General features: G+C 38.9%; 1 protein-coding gene across 22 annotated transcripts in view; it reads left to right on the top strand.

Moving 5' to 3' along the window:
- Positions 1–10,000, top strand: part of LOC135098418 (uncharacterized) — a 112,190-nt gene that overhangs the window by 64,088 nt on the left and 38,102 nt on the right. The window lies entirely within an intron of this gene.

Below are 10,000 nucleotides of genomic sequence, written 5' to 3'. Positions count from 1 at the left end.
TTGATTTTTATTGCAGTTATTGATTCATGTGCTACTACTACTACTACTATTATAGCTGCTGCTGCTGCTGCTGCTGCTGCTGCTGGTAGGATGTGTTGGCTTACAGAGATTATCCATCATTATTTCTCGCAATCCTAGTATCAACTGCGCTACATTAGGGTTACTCATGTAGCTTAGAAAGTTAAGCTTTGGATATTTTTAGACCCGACTCGATCCCTCAACGTGACCTTGAAGCAAAAGTAGCACGTGGGTGAAAACAAAGAGCAAAGCGTGCGTGTGGCGGGAACATTAAGTGGTGCAGGCCTCTCACACCTTGACGATGTAGCTCAAGTTGGTGGTGTCCCCAAGATTGGTTTGGTTCAGAGTGTCGCCATTTTAATATTTCCCCTGAGCTTTTCTCACATTCACATCATCTCCATTCTTCGTTTTTATTCTTCCCTTCCGTTCCTTCTTCACTGTGGTCATCTCATTTTTCTTTTTCTCATCGTGTTAAATAATTCGGCAGTGTAGTTTTCTCTGAGAAGTGCTTTCCGCTTCCTTACTTTCTTATTCTCCGTCTTTTCTACTTTTTTCCTCTTTTAGATTTGTCACGCCAGATGTTACAAAAAGTGGTGACTTGCTGCAATGAAAATGGTCACCAGTTTCTCCTCTCTTTTTGTGCCTCCTCTCCTTCCTTCCCCTCCACATAAATGAGGAAGAAAAAGAAATGCGAGTGCTCCAGCTTTGACTTATTTTCTTATTTCGTATTGTTGCCCTGTGTTTTTGGATTGTTTTCTTTTCCTTTAGTTTTTTTTTTTTTTTTATATCAGTGGTGTTCATTGTTGTGTGTGGTACTGTTCTCTCTCTCTCTCTCTCTCTCTCTCTCTCTCTCTCTCTCTCTCTCTCTCTCTCTCTCTCTCTCTCTCTCTCTCTCTCTCTCTGCAATAAACTTAGACATTCTCTCTAACTTTGCTTGCTTCCTTTCACAGCTTCCCTCCTCCTCCTCCTCCTCCTCCTCCTCCTCCTCCTCCTCCTCCTCCTCCTCCTTCTCCTCCTCCTCCTCCTCCTCCTCCTCCTCCTCCTCCTCCTCCTCCTCCTCGTGTCAATGTTTCGCCCTCCCTTCCCTTTTTCCTTCTTTTTTTTTTTTTCATCGTCTTCTGCGCCTTCCGTTCATCCTTCCTCGTTTTCTGCCGCTGCTGCTGCTGCTGCCGCCGCCACTGCTGCTGCCGCTGCTGCCGCCGCCGCCGCTGCCGCCGCCGCCGCCGCCGCCGCCTGCGGCACTGCCACTTGTTGTTAGTCATTGGTACAAGTTGGTTGCGTGAATGGAATTCATGTTTGTGTGTTGTTTTTCCCTTCGTGCCTCGCCTCGCCGCGTATTGTATTTTATTTCATTTATTTATTTATTTTTTTTTTCTCGTTGAAAGGTGTTGCGTTGTGATGAAAGTGTGTAGGTGTGTTTGTGTCTCGACTGGAAAGGTTTTCTTTTTAGTTTTAGAATTGGTCTGCGCCCTCTTTGTTTTACTGCTTCCTGTTTCACTGCCTGAGTAGTTGTGAGAAATTGTTCTGTTTTTTCTGTCCTGTACAGCATCAGCATTGTTACTGGAGGTATTACATCGTGTCCTGTACAGCATCAGCATTGTTACTGGAGGTATTACATCGTGTCCTGTACAGCACCAGCATTGTTACTGGAGGTATTACATCGTGTCCTGTACAGCATCAGCATTGTTACTGGAGGTATTACATCGTGTCCTGTACAGCATCAGCATTGTTACTGGAGGTATTACATCGTGTCTCTTGCAAAAATAAAATAGAAATCGTATTGTGTAGAAGATTTAATCATATTTTTAGTAATGATTTCTCATAAAGCTGTGTCCTCCGTCATTAGATATAAAACCCCGCAAAGTCTTATTAGATTTGTACTGGCGGGACTCGGCGTGGCGGCAACGTGTTCACTGCTCTCTACGGAAAGACAGCGGCGCTCCTCTGCTGGTCTTACACTGATGTCATTGTAATAGTGCCCATGTACCTATTTAAATATTTACACACACACACACACACACACACACACACACACACACACACACACACACACACACACACACACACACACTGGCAGGCAAGCTAAAACACACACACAGATAGATAGATAGATATTAGATAGATATTTTATTGAGCACAGCAAACAGATAATACCAATGGACTGTACATAATGGTATTACATAATCTACAAGATAATATTAAATTATTATCACTTCCTACTTGTAGTCCATCATCTGTTAGTTACTAGAAGTCTATTATTACAAAATAAACGAGCTAAACATAAACACTATTCTTAGGACCCTTGTTTATAAAATATATATAAACAATCATATTCATGACATCTACGCACTACTATAATTATCAAATCCTCACTAATCCCACAATCGTACGAAACATATTAAATACAAGTATAATTTATTACTTCTTTAATATATGGTCAAAATGTTATGAACAATCTTACACATAATCTCTGGCGTAAACTGATCCCCAAACAATTGCTCTAAAGTGGAGAACTGGTATTGATCTCTAAGTTGCTGTGTTAACTGACAATCCTGCACTACATGTCTCTCTGTTTGTAACCCTCCACACACACACACAGCCTCTCATTCACCTCCAGTCGACCTCTGTTTTTTTTTTTTTTTTATTCCACCTGCCAGTCTCACACGCTAAACTATGTCCACTTACTCGAAATTGTGTGAATTGATACTCTATGAATATCATTTACTGCATGCTTTACTGTATATATACGATGTACCAATAAATCTGGGTTAATATCCTTATATATTGTGCGTCTTGAGGAGTTACTGTTTACCATGTCATCTTTTCATTTCTGCATTACCAAGCTCAGGTCCGGTACATTCGTGTTGATCATCTCTCTGACGGTCCGGCTGGTTGGAGTGTTAGAGTTTACTGTTATCCTAATTGTGAAGGCTAATGGATCATCATCATATCCTGACCTCTCATGCCACATACTATATAAAAAATTGTGTTGTCTGTGCCTGATTAAGTCCTTGAAAGGTGGATACCCTGACTCCACGTAGCAAATGTCATTACACTTTTGTTTTCTCATTCCTAATAATCTTTTTAGGCACCAATTGTACAACTTCACCATCGATTTCAGATCAGCTCCTATCCAAGATTCACAACCATAAATTAGTGATGACATGAGAGCTGCATCAAATACACGCTTCTTTATCACAAACGGAATATCATTATTTTTCGTGACAAAAGACACAAACTTTAACACATGTGACATCTTATTATTAGCATGGACTTTGACGGCAGAGGTGGTTGAACCATCGCTGGTAAACGGTGACCCTAAATACACATATGTGTCACAATGTTCCACCACCAAGTCGCCCACCACCAAAGGTTCACGATCCCTCTCACTGCCGCTTATCACAAAAAACTTTGTCTTGGATTGGTTAACTTTTATGCCATATTCTGTACAGTAATCTTGTAACAAAGATACCTTTCTCATCATATTTGCCCTTGTTGTCGATAATAGCACCGTGTCGTCCATTAGTACAAGTATATGTAGCCATTGTAAAAATCCATCATGTCCACACCCTTCTTTAATTAATCTTATAAGGTCATTAACCAAGATGATAAAAAGTAAACATGATGTGGGTGATCCTTGCCTCACACCTAGAGTTATTAAGACCACCGCTGTTCCGACCAAGCTTTCTGTCACAGTATACATAGCAATAAGTGCACATAACATAGCTGAGCCACATCCCAATCTTTGTAACACATAAAATAATTTATGTCTAGGTACTCTGTCATAGGCCTGGGAAAAGTCAATGAATGTTACAAATAGAGTTAATTTCCTCCTCCTAGCCATGTCACATAACAACCTGAGAGCCACTGTGTTCTCCACACACCCTCTCTTCTCCTGAGCACCAGCTTGCTCCCTGAAAGATCTAAACCACTGTCTCAGTCTCGCACACAACACCATGTCGTACACCTTGACAATACTGTTTGTTATACTTATTCCCCTATAGTTTCTCGCATCTGTCCTGTCACCCTTCTTAAAAATTTAAACTAACTTTACCTTTGTCCAAGCTAATGGGTAACTACCAGAGTACAATATATTATTAAACAAAACACACATATACACAATCATTGTACTGGCAATAATTTAACAATACCGGGTGATACACCATCAGGACCTGAAGCTTTGTCTGGTTTCAATTGCTTCACTTGTTGTTGTATTTCTAATGGGTCAATAGGGTCATCTAACAGGGGTATAGACACATCGGTGGAAAAGTCACATTCAGTAAGTTTCACATTGTCGGGAGGGTTAAAGTTAGTTGCAAAATAATCTTTAAAATCATCATCAGATGGGCACACATTTGAATTATTTTCACCACCAACTTCTCCCTTCCAATTTATAGCCCTCCAGAGTTGCAGATCATCTTTGTCCTCAACCAGTCTTTCCCACCTCTCTAAAGTAGTGTTTTCATCCTGTACGCGGACTTAAAGATTTTTTTCTTTGGGCCTGACACACGCACACACACACACACACACAATTTTATGTAAAATTCCACTTCTCTTGCTTAATGTTCTTTGCGAATTCTTCTGGGAATTAATTATTAGTTTGTATATGATTTGTAGAAATTTGTAATGTGTGTGTGTGTGTGTGTGTGTGTGTGTGTGTGTGGTCTTTTCCTGTTTATTTGCATACATTTTTTTTTACAATTTCTTGTTTCATTAAGTGTTGTGCATTTTTCAGCTGTCTTTTGATGCATTTGGAGTTTTCTTTGTTCTCATTGTTCATTTAAAGGAAGTGATTGAAATGCAAGAATCTCTCTCTCTCTCTCTCTCTCTCTCTCTCTCTCTCTCTCTCTCTCTCTCTCTCTCTCTCTCTCTCTCTCTCTCTCTCTCTCTCTCTCTCTCTCTCTCTCTCTCTCTCTCTCTCTCTCTCTCTCTTCTTTTCTTCTTCTCTACCTATCTTTCTTCTTTCTTATCCTTTGTTTTTCCTCTCCTTCCTGTCCTGTGTTGGTTCCCGTCCTTCCTATCTGTCTATATATATCTTTCGTCCCATTGCGCCATCCTTCTTTCTTTTTCTTCCTTCCTACTGAAAATTATTACTTCTGGCAGGTCCCTTGGGAGGAGAGTCTGCGGCCCAACTAATGCCTTGTTTAGGAGATTTCAACCCCATATTCTGCAGGCCTCATTCCCCCTCCCTCCCTCCCTCCCTCCGTCTCCTCAATGTTCCAATCTCCTTCTTCCTCCTCTTCCTTCTCTTCCTTTTCCATCTCCCTTCTCTTGTTCTGAATCTCGGCTCCGTTCCTTCATTTTGTTTTTTTTTACCATATTTTTTAGTCCTTTTGCCATGTTTTGCATCTCTATTCGTTGGTTTCTTTTGTATCTTCCCCATTTATCTACGTTATCATTACTTCAACCTCTTCCATCTTCTTCCCGTCTTCTCTTTCCTTTCTTCTCTTCAGGTTTTGTCCTATTTTTTCATCTTCCCTTCATCTTTTTTTTTTCATGTTCATTTGTTTTCTTTTACATTATTCCATATTTTCGTTTATCATTCGCCTTTGAACTTTTTTCTTTTTTTTTTCTTTTCTGCCCACTTTTTTTTTTTTCTCTCTCTCTCTCTCTCTTCTCTCGACGTTCCACCCAATTATTCTACCATTTTCCTCTCTCTCTCTTGTCTTGCCTCCTCCAGCCTCCTCCTCTCTGTGGTACTCTTCCCCATCCTTCTTGAGCCTCACAATTCCTCTCCCCACTAAATACCTTCCCCTAAGACCCTTAGACTCCGTGATTTCCCTTGAACTTTCCCTAACTCCTCGTAAACTTTTCCCCAAAGCTCATTACACTTTGGTATATTTCCCCTACACTCTCCCCCAAATACCCCCTGACTGAGCCTACGCCCAAAATCCCCATAGATATTTTTATTCTACACTGGATCCCCGCACTAACTTTCCACAGACTTCCTAACACCTTCTGCTCGTTTTCTCTCTCCCTCTTAGTGAGTCCCTATAACTTTTTATTTGTTCCAGACTGGCTCCAAAATTTTCCACAAATTTCCATAAAGGTTTCCCGGGGTTCTTGTGTTCCTTTCCTTCGTGTGGGGGGCGTCCTTCACGTCCCCGGCACATCAAGGGCCTTTCATGATCCCAGCAGGGCTCGCCATCCTTTTTCTTTGTTCCACACTTGACAAATAAACAGATTTGATGAGTTTCCTTCCTTTATTCGAAGTTAGATCATAGACTTTTTTCTTCTTACTGAAAGATTAGGCATTTTCATATTTTCATATTCGTACATAAGTCATGCAATATTTCAGCTCTTTTTTTTTTCTTTTTATCATATTTTCTTCACGCCTTTTTCTCTCCTTTAATGGAAAATTTGTGTTGCAGTTTTCATTCTTCCTCAGCAATGGAATGAGTAGTTTTGTTTATCATTTTTATTCGTAAATGAGCGATGCATGCTTGTAGCTCTGTAGACCACATTCTACAGAACTACAACGAGGAAGATAAAAGCAAGGAAAGGAGGAATAGAGGCGTGAGTGGCTTGGTGGATGAATGGAAACATGGAAGGAGAGAACGGAGAAGAGGGAAAAAAAAGAAGAAGCAGGAGAGTAGATGTGATGGATTAACTCTGAGTGATTGAAGGTCTGCAACGTGATGGAGGGAGGCAAGCGGGAGGGACGTGGGAGGGGAAGGGAAGGAGGGAGGGAGGAAGAAAGAAGGGGCGTGAGATGAAGAATGAGAGATGGAAGGAAGGGAGAGGGAAGAGAGAAAGACATTCGTCTTATCTTGATGAATTTTAGCTTCATTGGGTGTTGTGAAAGTCTTCAAGAACGTTTTCATGATTCCAGTGGTAAAAAAAAATAAGGTTTTTGCATCATTAATTGAGGAAAAACTGAAAAAAAACTAATATTAATGATGACTAAAAAATATTCCTTATGAGAGAGCAACGCGTTTCAGAATACTAGACTTTTTATTTTTTTATTTGTTTATTTTTTTACTTTCATATATTTCTTTATTTTCTTCTTGTTTTTTTTTTTTTTTTTGGCTTTACTTATGCCTTTTGACACTTTAATTTTTTGTCTGGTTTCTGTGTCCGATGTTGACGATGATGTATTCCCTGTACAGCGCAGTGTGTTCTTAACAGTAAACAGTGACTTACAATATAAGGCACGCATATATTATTCACAATATCACAACGGAAAAAGATGCGACCTTTCTCTCCCTTTCGTTTTCACTGTTACTCTTGGCAATCGAGTTTTATTGATGCTTCTTTTCATGCCACTGTACGCTGGATATTACCTTGTTTTGTGTTGCTTTATCTCGTTACCTATCATGGTTCCTGCTACTCTCACCCCTTCCCGCCACCACCACTACTTACACCTCCTCCTCTTCCTCCTCCTCCTTCTCTTCCTCCTCCACTGTGCTGTACTCCGTCCTTTTCTCCCTCACAGTGTTTTTTTTTTTTTTTTGTCAGTATCTCTTAGTTCAGTAGATATCTATGTTATTTCTTCTTTGCATGTGTGTTTCTAGGTATCTATATATTTTCCTTTTCTTCATCTTTCTTCCTCCTCTTGTCCAGGTATTTTTTTTTTCTATGTATTGATATATATTATTTTTTTCTTATTATCCGCTCTCTTTTGTTACGTCATTGTGACTTACGTATATGTTTTATGTATTATTATGTATTCCCTCCCTTTTTCTGTCATGGTATCAGTTCTTCTCATGTATCTCTAATGCATTCCTGTATAATCATCATTTCTTTTTCATCTCCATTTTTTTTTTTTTTTTTACATTCTTCCCTATCTTCATATATCATCGTTATTTCAATCTTTTTTTTCTCTCTTCCAACCTCTTCTTTTCTTCTCTTCTTTCAAGATTCCCCATATTTTTATTCTACAATTTTCTTTTCTCGTCGTATCATAATATCTTCTCCTATGTATTACTACGTATTCTTTCCTATGTATTTCACACTCTTTTCCCTCTAATCTTGGCACCTGCTCTGTCCATGTATTCCTACTTATTCCTACGTGCTTCCCATTTTTCTCCACCTTAATATCTGTCCCTCATATGTATTGCCACTTATTTATGTATTTATTTTTTGTTTATCTTCTAATCTTAGTATCCGCTCTTCCTCTGTTATACTCTTCCCATGTATTCCTATGATTCATATGTATTTCCCATTCTTTTCTCCTTTTTCATAATCCTGGTGTCTGCTCTTCCTGTTTATTCTTATTTATTCCTATATGTTCTTCTTTCGTTGACTTGCTCCTCATCCTCCTCCTTGTAATCCTAATTTCTCCTTTTCTTATGTGTTCCTACTGTTCATGTTTATTCCGTTTTTGTTCCCGTTGCTCCCGTTACATTCAGGGACTACAAAACTAATTACGTAGTCTCTCTCTCTCTCTCTCTCTCTCTCTCTCTCTCTCTCTCTCTCTCTCTCTCTCTCTCTCTCTCTCTCTCTCTCTCTCTCTCTCTCTCCGGTCACTCACAAGCTGCAGGTTCACAGGTACACATTTTTTCATCACATTTTCAACTTTACTCGAGTCACCAGCAGCTCGGCACTCTCTCCCGCCGCAGCAGGGATAGAATAATCTACAAAAAATTATATCTGTACTGGAGGGTTCAAAGGGTGGGGGATGGCAGGGAGAAGTAGAAAGAAAAAGGTGGTGGTGGCGGTGCTAGCAGCAGCAGCAGCAGTGGTTGTATTAGAAAAGGAGGAGGAGGAGGAGGAGGAAGAGGAGGAGGAGGAGGAGGAGGAGGAGGAGAAGGGGGAGGAAAAGGAGGAGAAAAAGGAGAAGGAAAAGGAGGAGAAGGAGGAGGAGGAGGAAGAAGAGGAAGAAGAAGAAGAAGAAGAAGAAGAAGAAGAAGAAGAAGAAGAAGAAGAAGAAGAAGATGATGAAGAAGAAGAAGAACAGGTTGAGGGTTTGGGAGGGAGCAAATAAGGATGAGAAATTTAAATATGCGGTAGAAGAAAGAATTTTTATAACAACAAAAGACGATTTTCTAAAAAAAAAACTCGAATTATTCATATATTTGATAATTCTATTCAATTATTTTTTATATTATTCTTTCTTTATCTTTGGAGCAGCTTTGTTATTTGAAATAAACTGATTTTATCTTCTAGTCATTTCTTGCTTGCTTGCTTGTTATACAGTGTGGACTTCACATCATCGCCACGTCATGCAGTGTCTGATAATGCCTTCTGTCAAGGACAAACGTTGCACTAAATGAAGAAAGTCTGGTGTATCCCTCATATATATATATATATATATATATATATATATATATATATATATATATATATATATATATATATATATATATATATATATATATATATATATATATATATATATATATATATATAATTTTTTTTTTCTTACATGTGCTCGCGCGCGCGTGTGTGTGTGTGTGTGTGTGTGTGTGTGTGTGTTAGAGAAAGTACAACATAGTAGCGAATCTTTTTGTTTCTCTAAACATGAAAATTGCCTATAAAAATTTAAGTGAAGATAAACAAAGGAAAAATTTCAAGAGTCTTGATATTAATTGCAGGTGAGGTTTCACTTACTTGTTTTTCCTGTGTTAAGAATCGTTAGCACATATTGATAATGTGCCGAGAGTTTCCTAATGTGCCCCAAATGAGAAGGACTACATCAGAGCGGCGATTATGCGACCCTCAACACGGTAATTCCCTCAGTGTTGAGTCCACCAAACTCTCAGTAATATTTGTCAATTTAGGAACACTGACGCAAATATTCAGATAAGAAAAGTAATTATTCTGAAGTAAATGTTTTTTATATTTTCGAAGGGGAGATTCTGGTTTTGTGAATTAGATATAAATAAAAGATAAATGTTACACTGTGATCATGATTGATGTTTTGTGGTAAACGACAATATAACCAATTGTGTGACGGTTTTTTTTTTTTTTTTTCATGTATTTAATGATTATTTGCCGATTTCATTTCATTTTTCATGTATTTAATGATTATTTGCCGATT

Source organism: Scylla paramamosain, unplaced genomic scaffold (genome assembly GCF_035594125.1).
Source record: "Scylla paramamosain isolate STU-SP2022 unplaced genomic scaffold, ASM3559412v1 Contig60, whole genome shotgun sequence".
NCBI lineage: Eukaryota > Metazoa > Arthropoda > Malacostraca > Decapoda > Portunidae > Scylla > Scylla paramamosain.
Note: the sequence above shows the minus strand (reverse complement) of the source record. Positions and strands in the feature narration are given on the sequence as shown.